Source organism: Muntiacus reevesi, chromosome 6 (genome assembly GCF_963930625.1).
Source record: "Muntiacus reevesi chromosome 6, mMunRee1.1, whole genome shotgun sequence".
Lineage (NCBI taxonomy): Eukaryota > Metazoa > Chordata > Mammalia > Artiodactyla > Cervidae > Muntiacus > Muntiacus reevesi.
In genome coordinates, this window is record NC_089254.1 from 53,863,555 (window position 1) to 53,878,064 (window position 14,510).

Sequence of the window (14,510 nt, forward strand, 5' to 3'; positions counted from 1 at the left end):
AGTGGCCCAATTCCTGGAAATCTCCAGCCCTTCTCCAAAATAGCTGGAATAATATTCCCACTCGTTGCTGTGCTGTACTTAGCCGCTCAGGGTCTCATGTCTGACTCTCTGTGACCCTGTGGACTGTAGCCTGCCAGGCTCCTCTGTATATGGGGATTCCCCAGGCAAGAACACTGGGAGCGGGTTGCCATGCCCTCCTCCAGGGCATCTTCCCAACTCAGGGATCGAATCCAGTTCTCCCACATTGCGGGAGGATTCTTTACCATGAGAGCTACCAGGGAAGCCCAAGAATGCTGGAGTGGGTACCCTATCCCTTCTCCAGGGGATCTTCCCGACCCAGGAATTGAACTGGGGGTCTCCTGCATTGCAGGTGGATTCTTTACCAGTTGAGCTACCAGGGAAGTCCCACTTATTTAAGCCTATGAAATTATCCAGCCCATAAAAAACTAGCCATCCCATATATCAGGGCCTCACGCCTTCTGAGATGGCCCACTCTGTCTGTGGAGTGTGCTTCTCCCAGGGCCACTCTTGTCTTTTGAGACAGATGGCATTCTGTCTATGGAATACGTATCTCTCTAAATAAAACCCCTTCCTATCATTTTGCCTCTAGCTGAATTCCTTCTGTAGTGAGACATAACCTGAGCTTCATTAAGTTCTGAGACCAAGTGTGTGATTTTAACTAAAAGACAGTGGGTTCAAGCCCCAGTCTGGGTTTTGGCTAGGTTCAGATTCCATCTGAGTTAGGCTGTTTCCATAGGTTACTTTTTTCATTGTCAAACCAGGAAGAGCCCTTGCCTGAATATATGATATCAAACTTTACACCAACAGTTGCTAAACTATAATTTTCAAAAAGTCAGAATTATAAGTCTTATCTAAATACACAAAGAATACATGTCAAATATTTTAACTCATTGTTTGGTAAAGGAACTAGTAAGATGTTAAAACCAGTTCAAACATTTTTTTTTGAAGTACAGACATACATAGAGGCTACCAGAAATTCTGAAATGAACTTGTCAACAAATGCAAATTGGTTAATATTCTATGTGTGGGTGTGCTCAGTCACTGGGTTGTATGTAACTCTTTTGCAACCCCGTGGACTCTATAGCCCACCAGCCTCCTCTGTCCATGGGAATTCCTAGTCAGGAATACTGGGGTGGGTTGCCCTTCCTTTCTCCAGGGGATCTTCCCAACCCAGGGACTGAATCTGCATTTCCTGCCTGTCTTGCATTGGCAGGCGGATTCTTTACCACTGAGCCACCTGGGAAACACAATACTTTATAGGGCAATAAAATGTAATATTTTGGGTGGAAATCAACTGTAACTCTACCAGACAAAATTTATTTGGATTTTTATGAAAAAAAATCACTTGCAATATTATGGACAAGAAACATTTGTGTTGTTATCCTTTTTCATTTTCTACAATTTAACTGCTTTCTCTATAAGCTGTAAAACAGTGTAATCAATCAAAGACAAGGACATGATATTTTATATCAAGAGTTATTTCACTCTGGCAGAATAAGTGTTCAGTGATTAGGGCATACTTACTTGTTCATTTTATTCTTCCCAAACTATTTAATACTCCAAACTTCAAATCAACTCTTTATTGTCTTCCTTTCCTCTTCATCAAACTTTCCATTTTGAACTTAAACAGCCTTCCAGACCACCTAGGCTAGCTCAAATTCTCTCTGTCAGATGCTCTTAAAATACTCCGTAGTTTTCATTCTTCTCAATTTCCATAATTTCGTTTGATTTGGAAAACTATTTGTTTAATACAGGTCTCTCCACGTAAGTTTCATGAGGACAAAAATCTCACCTGTTTTACCCATAATTACATTCTTAATTCCTAGCAAAATCCCTAGTACATAGTAGATGCTCAATAAAAAGCCATTGATGGAATGTATGAATTCTCTCAGTGCATTTCCTCTCAAGTAGGAAGTTTGTAGAGGAAGTATAATACATGTTTTTAAAAAAGGACTTTAACGCCACACTATCTGGGCTTGGCCTCTAATTCTACTATATACTAGCTATTATAAGGACAAATAAAAATGAAAAATAAGAGACTTAATTCTTCCACTTAAAAATAATAAATTTCTCTCATCTCTTCTTTTTAAGGCATTTACTTTAGAAAACTTTTAATCACAAGTACTTTCTCCTCAATTTGAAATATATAAAAATCTTTTTGAAAACTAGATATGCTTTTTGTCAGCTTTGCAGCCTAGTAATCCTTTCTGAAGGACCAGGAGTCATCCATGTGAAATGTAAATGTTAAGTGATAGCACACCAAGGCGGGGATGGGGAGGAGGTGGGATGGATTAGGAAACTGGGGCTCATGTATATATTTATACTCTGTATAAAATAGATAGCTAATGAGAACCTACTGGGCAGCACAGGGAACTCTACCAGTGCTCTGGTGACCTGAACAGGAAGGAAATCCAAAAAAGAGGGGATATATGCATAAGTATAGCTGATTCACTTTCCTGCGCAGCAGAAATGAACACAATATTGTAAGGCAACTATACTCCAATAAAAATTTAAGAAAAGAAATATATAAGATAACATCATGAGCAAAGTTTTGGCAATAAATGAAAAATAATATGAAATTAAAAAAAAAAAGAGCACCACTATCTCCTTATTTCTGTGAAAGGTGCAAGCATCCCTTATTTAGGCGTCTTGCTCCAAGTTGCAAAACTCTCTCCTGTCATAAAAATATAAGAGGTTTGTGTTTCCTCTGAATAAAATCAATTAGTTAATATGGATGGTCATCCCCATGTACATCTAAGTATCCCTAGGTACATCGAAGATGAATTATGTGTCACAAAAGGAGCTATCTAGGTCTCTTACTTGAGGACTAGCTATCATTTATCTTGAGAACATGTATGTCATGGTTGTATCTGTTTGACTACAAAAAAGGAGAAAAAAAGATGAGACTTCCCCTGTCTTTGTTAGTGGACTGCCTGTGATGTGCATCACACCCTGGTTTGATGTTTGTTTGATAATAAAACTGTTTTCTTTCTCTTCTAACCTCTCTGGGAAGATTTTCTCAGTTGGCAGATTTCATTTTAATTATATTTCCCCAACACTCTGTAACCTTAGGCAAGTTACTTTTAACTGTAAAACTGTGCCCCAGTTCCTGCATCTATAAAATAAGCATCCTAAGGTACTATCCATGGAGCCACTGGGGAGATTCAGTGAATTAATACCATAAAGAACTTAATGCAGAGCCTACGGGAAGTCACGGTGGGTCTTCTGGCAGAGCGCCACTACACACAGCTCCATGATCCATGCTCTGGAAATGGACCTGGAGAAGGAAGGGTGGGGGCAGGCCAGGTGTGCCAAGGAGCAGCTCCAGGGAGGGTGAGGGGACCCAGGGGCCTGGCCGAACATGGATTCAGTCAGGGACAGTGTACAGTTCAGTTCAGTTCAGTCCCTCAGTCGTGTCCGACTCCCTGCAGCCGCATGGACTGCAGCACGCCAGGCTTCCCTGTCCATCACCAGCTCCCAGAGCTTGCTCAGACTCATGTCCGTTGAGTCGGTGATGCCATCCATCATCTCATCCTCTGTCGTCCCCTTCTTGAGGAGAAGGGACAGTGTACATTGAGCGCTTATGGGAGCCTATGCTGTGCTGGGCACCATTCAAGGTGAGCCCTTGTCTTCAGGGACAAAGAATACACAAGCAAATAAGGTAATTAGCAGTATTAGTGAGGGCTGTAAAGAAGACAAAATATTAATAGATAATGTGGTAGAAGAGCAGCCGGGTTGTTTTAGGTAGCTGGGCAGGGGACCTTCTCCTGCTGGGGGCCACTAAGACACTCTTTAACGCTGTGCTGCTGTCCACTTGAAATGAGGTCAGTTAACAATATGAGTGTTAACTCATATTGGATTTCAAAGATTTAGCTGGAAAAAAATGTAAAATACCTTATTAATAATTTTATATTAGCATATGTTAAACCAATGATATCTTTAATATATTTGGTCAAATAAAATGTTTTGTAATTTTAAAAAAAGACAGATAAAAAACCACAAATGCTTGCTATAAATCAAGAACTCAAAAAACATTGGCTGTTATATCATACAGAAGTGATCACCATAGCCGCTTCTGGAGTTGATCCCCCCAAGACATATCAGCATCTAGAAACAGATCCTGAAAGTTACAATGTTCTAGATGGAAATATTGATGTAGCTTTGACAAGTAAAAAAGAGAATGTTACCACTTAACTAACATCTGTGCTTTGTTGCATGTTGATTAACTGTCTATCCAAGGCTTACGGGTATTTTGGACATATGTTTTCACATATTCTATAACTTCATTTCTGGTTATATTTTTTTAAAGGCCAGGACAGAGTTTTTATTCTTATTTATTTTTCAAACTTATCAAATAACTCAATATTCTCTCTGATCCCAAATTACCCCTTTTGGTTACCTACTGACTCTATACTTAGCTATTTCTGTTTTAGCTGCATTTTCAACATTCCAGCCTTGTATTTTTAGCAGTTCTCATTCCATTATGTTTCTATTTTAATTTCTTCTCAAGCTGATTTTTACAAATCTATTATTGAATAGAAGGCAAGGCAATTTGAAGGGAAAAGCAAACTATTTTAGTGATAATACAATAATAATACTTTTGTAACAAATTGTCCTTGTGGATCATGTGATAAATTCTAAAACACTAAAGTGTGTTAGCTGCAAACATTTGCAACAAAGCCAGTGCCAAAAGCATAAGGGTTATTCCAGAAGTTGTAGGTCGATGTTAGGGCTGAATTCAGTTAACTGGAGGCAATCCCTTAACATTTTAGCTGATAGGGCCACATTAGAAGTGCTGTTGTGTGATCACATTTTAGTGCCTATTATGTCTTGATTAAGAGTCCCCTGGATATTCCTTTTTAATGGAATTTGAGGAATTAAAAATGGCTTCACAAATCACTTTTTAATCTGGCGAAGTAAGCAGGGAATGAAAAACACCACACTGTCATCTTCAAGTGCAAGGAAAGTTGTAAATAAAGAAAACAAATTAGTGACTGGTTCACACCTCATCAGCTACCTAACAACCTGTTACCAGTTAATTACACACCTTTAAAATGCATGTACAAGAGAAATTATTCAGAAATCAGTTTCTCTAAGGGGGAGGGTGGTGGACAAGTATCATGGCAGAAGAGGCTATATTTAACTATTTAGACAACCAACCGTGAAGGGGAAAAAAAGAAACCTTTTTTTTTTCCTCAGAAATTATTGTCCTAAAAGTGCTATCTGTTATTGGTGTAGCCTCTGTGGCCTCCACACCAACAGATAAATATTTGTTGAGCACCTCCTGGGAAATAGTCTCCAATATCCCTTTGCGACCCACTGTAATCTCCATCTGTCAGTAGCGTCCACTGGTTACTATGTTCAGAGCCCAGTCCTGAGCAATTTGAGAATTAACCACAGATGACAAAGTTAAACACCATCATTGCCAAAAATTTAAACAGTCTGATCGCATGCTTTTTATTTCACAATATTCCTATTGCCTCTTGTTGTAGCTTTAGTGTAAATAGAAAACAGTTGGAAACTATACATAATGAACAAAAAAATAAATTTGGAATGGAACCTGGTTAAGTCTATTATGTTATTTCTTTTACATATACAGCCTTGTGAGGGACTTATACATGTCTGTGTTTGATTTATTTCAATAAAATTGCTTTCAATAAATAGAAGGCTCCAAAATATGGCTTTGCAAAATCAATACACGTGGAGCTGTCCTCCAGAAGATTGATCTGCATACTGGTTATCTGGAATCAATCATTTTCTCATCCTGTGCTCCTAGTTACCTCCTGTTAAACCAGGATAAACATAACCTACGTCACTGGGTTGCTCAGATGTATAACTGACAGAAGTAATTTCAATGCACTGAGGCTGTGGTAAATGTTGATTACTATTATTTGCCACGGTATTTGTGGTTACTGAACCATGACATTGGTTTGGTTGCCTGACTAAATCTATTTCCTATAGCACTTCAGTGTAACTTACGATCTAAATTCTTAAAGTGATATTATGTTATGCATCTACTGAAGGGTCAGCTTCAAATTAGCCTGTTTTGCAATTGGGAGTATATGCAGTTTGAAATCAAACAACTCCACAAATAACTTTTTAAAATATATTGATTCTATCTGCATTATATTCACTTGGAAGTGATTATTTACATGATGCATAATCAGATTTTTTGGCATTAATTCATCTTCCAGCAACTTAGTTCTTCACTGGGTACTACAGTCAAAAGACAACTAGTCATTTTTAACTTTAAAAATATGCATATATATATACACACACATATGTGAAGTAGGAAATGACGACCCACTCCAGTATTCTTGCCTAGAGAATTCCATGGACAGAGGAGCCTGGTGGGCTACAGTTCATGGGGTTGCAAAGAGTTGGACACGACCAAGTGAGTACAGCACATGTACATATGTATATACACATACACATACATACATTCCATAGTCCATAAGTTGTTCAAAATCATTTAGGTAAACTTCTCATGGTATTGGCCCAAAGATAAGGAGTTGGTTAGTAAAACATAAAGGGTATGACTGGTTTGGGCAGGGTGTACAGATCTTTATTAAAGCCTAGTCTGAATATTGTGCACAGGCACAGAAAAATCCTCTGAGAGTAATGACCTCTCTTCATTCCGTGTAGGTCAATTTCAGAAAGCTGTTGTACAACCCTCCCCAATCCTACTGATAAGCTTCCAATGAAGCATTGAAAAGATGAGCTAATTTGTATGATATGGTCCATTACATAATAGCGGAAAAGATACTGCCTCAAGTTTAAAAGCTTGGATTCTCCTACAGTTAAATTTTCACTACATTATTTTTGGATGCTATAAAAGTAATACAAACACATAAACAGAAAATGTGTAATGGTGGACTTTCCATAGTTGCAGCTGTCTAAGATAACTACTTTATATATATATATGTAATTTTTACAAACTACATTATTATATGCACTCTGTTCTGAAGTAACCCCTTTTGATGGAAATGTAGAGTGTTCCCGAAATTTTCTATTAGAACATTACTAGAAACAAATGTCCTTGAATATATATCATCGTATCCTTTTGCCAGTCTTTAACTGGTTAAATATCTAAAAGTAGAGTTGCTGGGTTAAAGGTACGTGTGTGCATGCTGAGTCTCTAAGTCATGTCTGGCTCTTTGCAACCCCATGGACTGTAGCCTGCCAGGCTCCTCTGTCCATGGAATTTTCCAGGCAAGTTTTGAATAAATATTACTAAACAGCCACATAAAGAGTTTATAACTTACTTACAAAGCAGAAGTGTACCTATTCCTGCTAGGCTTCCCAGGTGGCTCAATTGTAAAGAATCTACATGCCAATGTAGGAGACCCGGGGTTTGATCCCTGGGCTGGGAAGATTCCCTTGGAGAAGGGAATGGCAACCCACTCTAGTGTTCTTGCCTGGAGAATTCCATGGATAGAGGATCTAACCCAGGTATCCTGCATTACAGGCAGATTCTTTACCGTCTGAGGCACCAGGGAAGCCCAAGAAAACAGGAGTGGGTAACCTATCTCTTCTCCAGGGGAGCTTCCCAACCCAGGAATCGAACCAGGGTCTCCTGCTTTGCAGGTGGATTCTTTACCAGCTGGGCTACCAGTGAAACTCTAATTAATGCTTATCCTTTATCTTTACGTCACCCTCATTTTCTGGTTTTATCGCTTTGGTAAGAGTCAACCTCCCTGAGGCATTGCTTACTATCTATACACTGTTCAAATAAGACACATTCAAAACCTATGCATTTTGATTGTCCTTTTCTCTCTTACTTTATTTTATCTCCATCCCATTCTGAAATATATTATTAGAAGATAATTTTTTTTAAAAAGTAAAAATCATGACTCTCATGCAGATACACAAATGAACATGTGTTAAAGATTTTACTTTACTCATCTGATGAGGAATCCTGGCAAATGTTATACCAGTTCCAAGGAAAGTCAAAAGGCAACAATCTATGTAGAGTAAATGAATGGAATAGCAAATGGAGGAAAAAGTGTTTTTTTTCCCTGAGGGAAGAAGGAAGTCAATTGAAACTCTATCAAACAAGATAGAACATAACTATGAATTTTTTAAAAGTTGTAAAATAGCTCAAATACTATGAAAGGCTAGCATGTGTTAATACAAAAAACTAAGCTATATGCATATAATGTATCGTTTTACACTGAAACACAATTTTTTTCTACAGTGTTTTCTCTTTTGATCAAAAATGATCTCAAAAGATTATTCTTGATTATAAAATAAGATTGGTCTTAGTAGATTTGCCCTGGTAGTTTATACAGAGGCAATAAGACTACTACTTCACCCTGTAGGCCTTTTGAAATCTGCTTTATTGTAAGTTTTCATAAGTAATCTCAGAATGGACTTTTAAAAGCTTCTTGACATGTGTTATTCTGAGATTAGGAGACCAAAGTAAGAGCTCACCACTAGATTTCACCAGCATTACCTAGAAATGTGGACAAATTCCTCTCTTTTCCAGTTCTCCCAAGTATTCTAAGATTCTTGAGCCTACCAGGAAGTAAATTACCACACTTACCTAGAAGGCTGGGGATCCTGTGAAAGTGCCAGTCCAGTGTACCCATGAGGGTTTGTAAGCATTTGCTTGTAAAGCTTAAAATGTTACTTGCTTAAAAGTACATGTCATGCTTGACTAAATTATCATCATTCTCAAATATAACAACGGAATAACCACACACAAAACAATAAGGTTGGATGCTTTTCTTATATTGTACACAAAATTAATCAAAAATAGAACACAGACCTAAATATAAGAACTAAAACAATAAAACTCTTGGAACAAAATATAGGAGGTAAACCTTTGCAACCTTGGGTTAGGCAAAGGCTTCCTAGATAAAACATCAAAAATACAAGTGACAAAAAATTAGGTGAGTTGGACCTCATCACAATTGTGCTTCAAAGGACACCATTAAGAAAACGAAAAGACAACCCACAGAATGGGAGAAAATGTTAGCAAAACATATATCTGATAAAGGACTTGTATCTAGACTACCAAAGAAGTATTACAACTTAATAATAAAAAGATGTATCTCAAATTTTTAAATGGGTAAGGGATTTGTAAAAAGATTTCTCAAGGACTTCCCTGGTGGTCCAGTGGTTACAAGTCTGCCTGCTAATACACGGGCTATGGTGAGTTCGATCCCTGATCCAGGAAGATTTCACCTGCTGTGGAGCAACTAAGCTGTACACCAAAAGCCCTGAGCCAGTGTGTAGCAATTACTGAGCCTGCGTGTCTAGAGCTCATGCTCCAAAGCAAAAGAAGCCACTGCCGTGAGAAGCCCAAGCACTGCACCTAGAGAGCAGCACCACTCCCTGCAGCCAGAGAAAGCCCACGTGCAGCAACAAAGACCCAGAACAGCCAAAAAAAAAAAAAAAATAGATTTAAATATAAGAATGGCCAATAAACAGATGAAAAGATGCACAACATCATTACCCATCAGGGAAATGTAAGTCAAAATCACAGAGTGATACTTCCTTGGTGGCTCAGTGGTAAAGAATCTGCCTGCAATGCAGGAGACCCAGGTTCAATCCCTGGGTTGGGAAGATCCTCTGGAAGAGACCATGGCAACCCGCCCTAGTACTCCTGCTGACAGAATCCCATGGACGGAGGAGCCTGAAAGGCTGTAGTCCATAGGGTCACACAAAGTCGGACACGACTGAAGCGACTAGCAGCAGCAGCAGTGGCTAAAATAAAAAAGACAGAAAATAGCAAGTACTGGCAAAGATGTAGAGAAATTGGACTCCTCATACACAGCTGTATGTAATGTAAAATGGTACAGCCACCATTCTGGAAAACAGTCTGTCAGGTAAACATACAGTTATCATAAAAACAGTTAAACACAGAGTTACCATATAACCTAGCAATTGTACTTTAAGGTATATATTCAAGAGAAGTGAAAACATATGTCCACATATAAAATTGGATCTATAATATTTATCTATAAATATATATAAATATCTATAAATATTTATGAAAAAGTGAAAGTGAAGTAGCTCAGTCATGTCTGACTCTTTGTAACCCCATAGACTATAGTCTACCAGGCTCTTCCATCCATGGGATTTTCCAGGCAAGAGTACTGGAGTGGGGTGCCATTTCCTTCTCCAGAGGATCTTCCTGATCCAGGGATTAAACCTGGGCTGCCCACATTGTAGTCTTTACCATCTGAGCCACCAGGGAAGCCTATAAATATTTATAGCAGCATTCAAAAAATGAAAAAACCACACCAAATGCCCACAAACTGATGAATGGATAAGTAAAGTGTGTTATATTCATACAGTGTGACAACTGACAATAACAAGGAACAAAATGTTGGTACATATTACAATATGGATGACTCTTGAAATGTTATGCTAAGGGGAAGAAATCAATTACAAAAGATCACATATTGTAAGGTTCATTTTATATGAAATGTCCAGAATAGGCAAATCTGGGTTGGTGAGTTTGTAGGCAAGTGGGGAATTATTGCTAATGGGCTTTCAAACTGTGGTGCTGGAGAAGACTCTTGAGACCCAATTGGACAGGAAGGGGATGAAACCAGTCAATCCTAAAGGAGATCAACCCTGGTGTTCATTGGAAGGACTGACGCTGAAACTGAATCTCCAATACTTTGATTACGATGTGAAGAACTGACTCATTGGAAAAGACCCTGATGATGGGAAAGATTGAGGGCAAAAGCAGGGGGTGGCAGAGGATCAGATGGTTAGATAACAGCACCAATTCAATGGACATGAATGTGAGCAAACTCCAGGAGACAGTGAAGGACAGGGAAGCCTGGTGTGCTGTAGTCCATGGGGTCGCAAAGAGTTGGACATGACTTAGTGACTGAAAAACAACACAATGTTTAAAGGTGATAAAATTATTCTAAAATGGACTGTGGTGATGGTTGTATAATATACCAAGAACCACTGAATTATACTCTTTAAATGGTTGAATTGTACGGAGTTATATCTCAATAAAACTGGTATATAAAAAATAATAACTAAAATTATAACCCTACATTGTTGTAGAGTTATATAATGATATATATAACTTATATAATTTATATAATGATAACTCTACATTGTTGTTGTCTGATAGTAAGCAGAGTCACACCAGGACTCTGATAAATGGAAATATTTCATTGACAGTGAGGGAATAAGCAAATCTCCAGAAATGCCACATTTATATTTCAATTTCTGAAGTGTTTGTATTAACAAGCTTATATACAAATTTAACCTAGATTAGGCTAACCATCTTTTCTGATTTGAGAGCTCTTTTTATATAACTCATCAACAATAACATATCAAATAAACCTAATTTTTTTCCTAGCATGTCTCTTTTATAAGGTGAAGGAACAAATCTTTGTGATTTTCAAGGAGCCCTCTGGAAAATCTCAAAGACAGTTTTAATTATTTGTGGTTCTCAAGAAGCTTGAGGACCCCAGAGAGGTTTGGAGACCACATAGGCCCAGCTCCTTTGGGAAAGAATTATTCTTTTTCTCTCCAAATGGAAGTATATACATAGCTGTATTTCTTTGAAGCTATGACTCCTAAGCATAGTGTAAACTGTATAGCAGTTACAACTTTTACTCAAAGCAGTTAACTTCTATTTCACAGAAAAAAAATTGGGGAGTGAATAATTGTCTGTCACTCACCAGCATTCTGTAGTACATTTGCAGAGGCCATGAACACACCTAATGCAGCTTTCTAGAACCACACACATCATTTATATTTGCTTCTCAAAGTGGCAGAAATGAGCACATTCATTACCAACGCAAAGAAAGATTCATAAAAATAAGAAGGAAATGGATATTAACTTGAAATTATGATTAATAATTAATATTTCAATATTTTATCTTACTGTCTTAAGATACTTACTGCTATAGTAATTATCTAATGAATGTCCATTAATTAACTCAAGTTACTGTTGGTCCAAGGTTTTAAGTTACCTACAGTTCTTAGAAATTATCTTTAAGCTGACATATGACGAAACATAATTATCATTGACATAAATTTATTGGAATAATAATTTAAACTGGGTAAAATCAAATATATGTTTTCATAATCTTAAACATTAAGTAGAAGTAAGTTTATTTAATCAGTGAATCTATTTAAGATTAGGTAGTACATATTCAAGTAAAGTAAACATCTATACTTACGTATTTTACTTAATATTGACAAATCATATGATATAACTTTCAAAAAATAAAACCAGTAATATTAAACTTGTCTCATTAACTAAATTATTTGAAAGTGAAATCTTAAAACACTTCTGAGCTGAATACTTTTTAAATCTGCCACCCTGAAAGTCAGAGAACTTCAATTTCCCTATTTTCTGAGAATTTTGCATCCTAAATCCCTTCAGCGGTGTCTGACTCTTTGCAGCCCTATGGACCGTAGCCCGTCAGGCTCCTCACATTAGAGGTAAAAGCCTTTCTAAATTATAGCGCATACAGATACACAAGAGAAAGGGAGAAAGCTTATAGCATCCTTTCTAAAATTTTAGCCATGGGTCAAGAGTAAACACAGAAGTATAAAATTCATGAATGGACACAAAATTCTGAATTGATTAGGTCTCAAAACAGGCAAACAAGAAAAGACTCACAGCCAGATTCTCTGCTTTCTCTCGGCCAGCTGTGTTCTCTATTAACTATTACTTCGTTTACAGAGATCATTAATGATCTCTGTAAAATCAAATTTCTAACAACCACTGGGAAGGAACGTATTGACCCCCAAAAATCCAAATACAAATGTAAAACTGGTAGAGAGGCAACTTAAAATTAGAAAAGCAGAGAGGAAGGAAAGTTTTATTGCCATTTCGGGTTTACCTTTGGAAGCCAAGAGAAGACTACCCTGGGCGTAAGCTGCCCATGGAGTGCACTTCTCTCCTTATGAAGTTTTCCTGGCTCTGGTGCCTGAATCCGTTGAGCATCTCAGTGGAACCTCCAAAACTGTTAAAATATAATTTTTTCTGGAAAAGGTAAAATCATGACTCTCATATGGATTTTAAAGTGAGCATGTGTTGAAGATTTTATTATACTCATTCAATGAGAGAATCAGGTAGTTGGTGTAACAGGCTTAAAGAAGAAGTCAAAAGGCAGTGATTTCTATGAAGTAAAAAGGAATGAGAGGAGGGCATGGCAGCCCACTCCAGTGTTCTTGCCTAGAGAATCCCGTGGACAGAGGAGTCTGGCGGGCTACCCACCACAGGGGTCATAAAGAGTTGGACACGACTGAAGTAATTTAGCACAAAAAGGAATGGAGGGAAGTCAGCTGAAACTCTCCCAGGCCAGACAGAATGTGCACGTCCATCAGCTTATAAAAGTTGTAAAGCAGTGCAAAGGTTATGAAAGGCTAAAGTCTAATGCATAGTTTCCCACTGAAACACAAATTTATTTTTTCTATAGTCTGTTCTTCTACATGTCTTTATATAGCATCTGTTCACGTTTCCTGTAGATCCCATAAATGTTTAATTGCTCTTCATATAAAACCTGGCTCTCATATGATTAACAGTTGAGAAAAGATTCCTACTTCTGTGGTAAATGCAAAGAAGTTTTTAAAAATTTATTTTATATTGAGGTATAGTTGATTTACAATGTTGTATTAGTTTCAGGTGTACAACAAAGTGATTTAGTTGTACATATACATATATCTGGGGCTTCTCTGGTGGCTCAGATGGTAAAGAATCTGCTTGCAATGCAGGAGACCCAGGTTTGATCCCTGGGTCAGGAAGGTCCCCTGGACAAGGGAATGGCTACCCACACCAGTAGTCTTGCCTGGAGAATTCCATGGATAGAGAAGTCTAGCAGGATACAGTCCATGAGGCCGCAAAGAGTTGGACATGACTGAACAACTAACACTTCATACTTCATACATATATATATATATATTCTTTTTCAGATTCTTTTCCCATGTAGGTTATCCTTTCACAGAGACCATGCTAATCTCTGTATCATTCTGATTTTAGCATATGTGCTGCTGAAGCAAGCATGCAAACTGACTTTGTTAACACTTCCCCCTACTTATGGGATATAAATGATTGCTTTAACTATAATTTTTCCACTTCTCTATTAGTTGTTTGTGTATCATTTATAGATGGTATGCTAAAGAAAAGAGATTGTTCATTGTTAGGAACAATTGTATTTATAGGCTGAAGTGGAGGGACCCACAAAGTTCATTTAATTAACTGATTGATTGATTGAATAATTACTTATGGATTGTTCTCCATTGCTAGGCATCACGCTTTTAAAAAATGCAGTTTCAACTTTCAAGAATTTAATATTTATCAGGGTCAATAGACAAGGAAATAGTCACCTCTTGGTAGCACAGCCTGGGAGTAAAACTCACCTGAGACACCTGAGTTCAGTCCTCAAGGAGTTAGCAAGGTCAGGGTTGCTAATAGGTTTCAAGCGCAGTGAATAGCAAGTGCATGCGTTGGAAGGCCAGAATGCACATAGCACTATGGAAATTATGATTCCCTCTGT

At 37.7% G+C, this 14,510-nt stretch overlaps 1 pseudogene; it reads right to left on the reverse strand.

Moving 5' to 3' along the window:
- Positions 1-13,912: 13,912 nt before the first annotated feature.
- On the reverse strand, positions 13,913-14,013 carry LOC136171270 (U6 spliceosomal RNA; annotated as a pseudogene).
- Between the last annotated feature and the right edge of the window lie 497 nt (positions 14,014-14,510).